General features: G+C 35.5%; 1 non-coding gene across 1 annotated transcript; it reads right to left on the bottom strand.

Moving 5' to 3' along the window:
- Positions 1 to 450: 450 nt before the first annotated feature.
- On the bottom strand, positions 451 to 523 carry Trnar-ucg (transfer RNA arginine (anticodon UCG)). The gene has a single exon. It is a non-coding gene; the product is annotated as a tRNA-Arg (tRNA).
- Between the last annotated feature and the right edge of the window lie 1,691 nt (positions 524 to 2,214).

The raw sequence follows: 2,214 nt of genomic DNA on the forward strand, positions 1-2,214 counted from the left end.
ATATAATTATATTTTCAGTTTTTATAGTTTCCGATCGTGAGCCAGAAGCCACTGCTCCTTGAGGGATGATCGTATAACTCTTGCCTTATCTTAAAGGAACAACTAATCAGTGAACCGTTGCTTACCACTCCTTCAGAGCCCAGGAGGAGTCTACCATCAAACCTCACAGGCAAGCCATTATGCTAATTGGAAAAATTTTCTTATTAAATCCTATTGCATAAAAATAAGAGAATATATATATTTAGCACATTATAAATTAAAAGTAATGATTATTATACAACTTTGTATACAATTTTTTTGTTGATTAACTTTTCTTTGAACTAGATAGCTAAAATTTCTATTATGTTTTAATGTTACATTTGACTTTCAGTATCTACATACACTTTCGACACCTTATATAAAATCTAGTCACTTAAGAAATATTTCATTATAATCATTAAAAGAATAAAACGACCCTGGCAGGACTCGAACCTGCAATCTTCGGATCCGAAGTCCGACGCCTTATCCATTAGGCCACAAGGCCATGCTAAAACTGGTATTTTAAAACATGTTGAAAAATCTGAGGCCGGTCTAAGCTGCTTCAGCCCAAGACAAAGTCAGACTACTCCCCCCCCTTCATCCCAATTTGTTGGCGTTTCTGATATGGAACGTTCTCTGCAGCATATAATCCTTTAACTTTTCTACAGCTTCATCACAACAGTTTATTGTAGGTTGTGTACTTATTTGGGTTAACAGTTTCAAAGTTGTATAAGACTAGGCCTGTTACCTGTCTATCAAGCGACCCCTACACACCAGAGTGTGTAGCCTGTAGGCTACACACTCGACAATTTGGATCTACGGGTACGAGGTTGAAACAGCTGAGAAGCTTGGGAGGTAGATAGGATATATGTAATCTGGGCTGTGTATTTATACATTAGGGGGGAGGGGGGTAATTATAACGGGCTACATGCAAAATGTAACCAGTTTAACCTCACCTAACAAAAAATACCAACTAAATGTTTATTAAAATATTGCTATATGCAGTTTTTCACTAAGCCTAAGCTAATTGTCTCTGTATACAGACAGCAATAAACCGTGATTGTCAGATTTTATAGATCAAATTTTTTGAGTGTGTACTGGCTAACAGATAAGTAATGTTTTATTTTTTACGTGATTTAAATGAGGTGTATCTTATTTTCATCTTTTGAAACATTTTCAATACCTTTTTGTTCGCCAGTGAACAGATCATCCCTTGGCCCCTCTTTTCGCTGAACCCGTACTATCCACTGCCAAAGTGTGGAATTAGCGAGTAAACAATATTAATATAAAATTTTTATATTTTTGGTAGCACTGGGTATTGTCAGGGAAATCAAATGAAGACAAATAAGCTAAACCGGTAAATATAAAAAAAAATGTACTATAATTAAGGTAAAGACGAAGACAGGCGTTGATTTCTTAAAAACAAAGTCCAACCAAAACTCCTTTTTAGCAAAGGCCTGAGCAATTTCTGTTCATCTCTCTTGTTGGCAAGCGAGCCGATGGGGTGGAGGGCAAATTACTTTCTGGAGTTTTGTCCCCCCCCCCCCCCTATATTTTACATTTGTATTTTGATCGGGAAGTTTTAGGAAAAAATTACAAGGTCTAAATGGGCTCCTGGATCTGTGAATTTTGAAATGTTTTGTCAATAAAAGCAAATAAAGTTTTGTTGATAAAACTGGTGTATAAAGCATACCATGATCGGGCGAAAAACAAAAAGAACAATAGCGAATTTCTCAAGACAGTGAGAAACAAATTAGAATGAATATTTCGGCCCATGTCCAAGGGCCTTCCTCAGCCACACAGAGATATATAAGAAGAAAAAAAAACTTAAGACAGGATAGAATCAATAAAACTAAACTGAATTTTTTTTTTCAAAACAGTCCCATTCATTTTTTCTCATTTTTGCTTTATTGATTTTATTGCTTAGTTTTATTGACTAATATCAATAAAGTAGAATCAATGGAAGAATTCAGGTTTCATTCGATAAAAACCACCATTAGTACCACCACCAGTACTACTACTACTACTGCTACTACTACTACTACTACTACTACTACTACTACTACTACTACTACTACTACTACTACTACTACTACTACTACTACTGCTGCTGCGGCTGCTGCTGCTCTTGCTACCACCATGTAAGTTGAAATTTTCAGAAAATTGTGATGGAGAAATCAACTAAATCAAAAGATA

This window comes from Artemia franciscana, chromosome 16 (assembly GCF_032884065.1).
Source record: "Artemia franciscana chromosome 16, ASM3288406v1, whole genome shotgun sequence".
NCBI classification, from domain to species: domain Eukaryota; kingdom Metazoa; phylum Arthropoda; class Branchiopoda; order Anostraca; family Artemiidae; genus Artemia; species Artemia franciscana.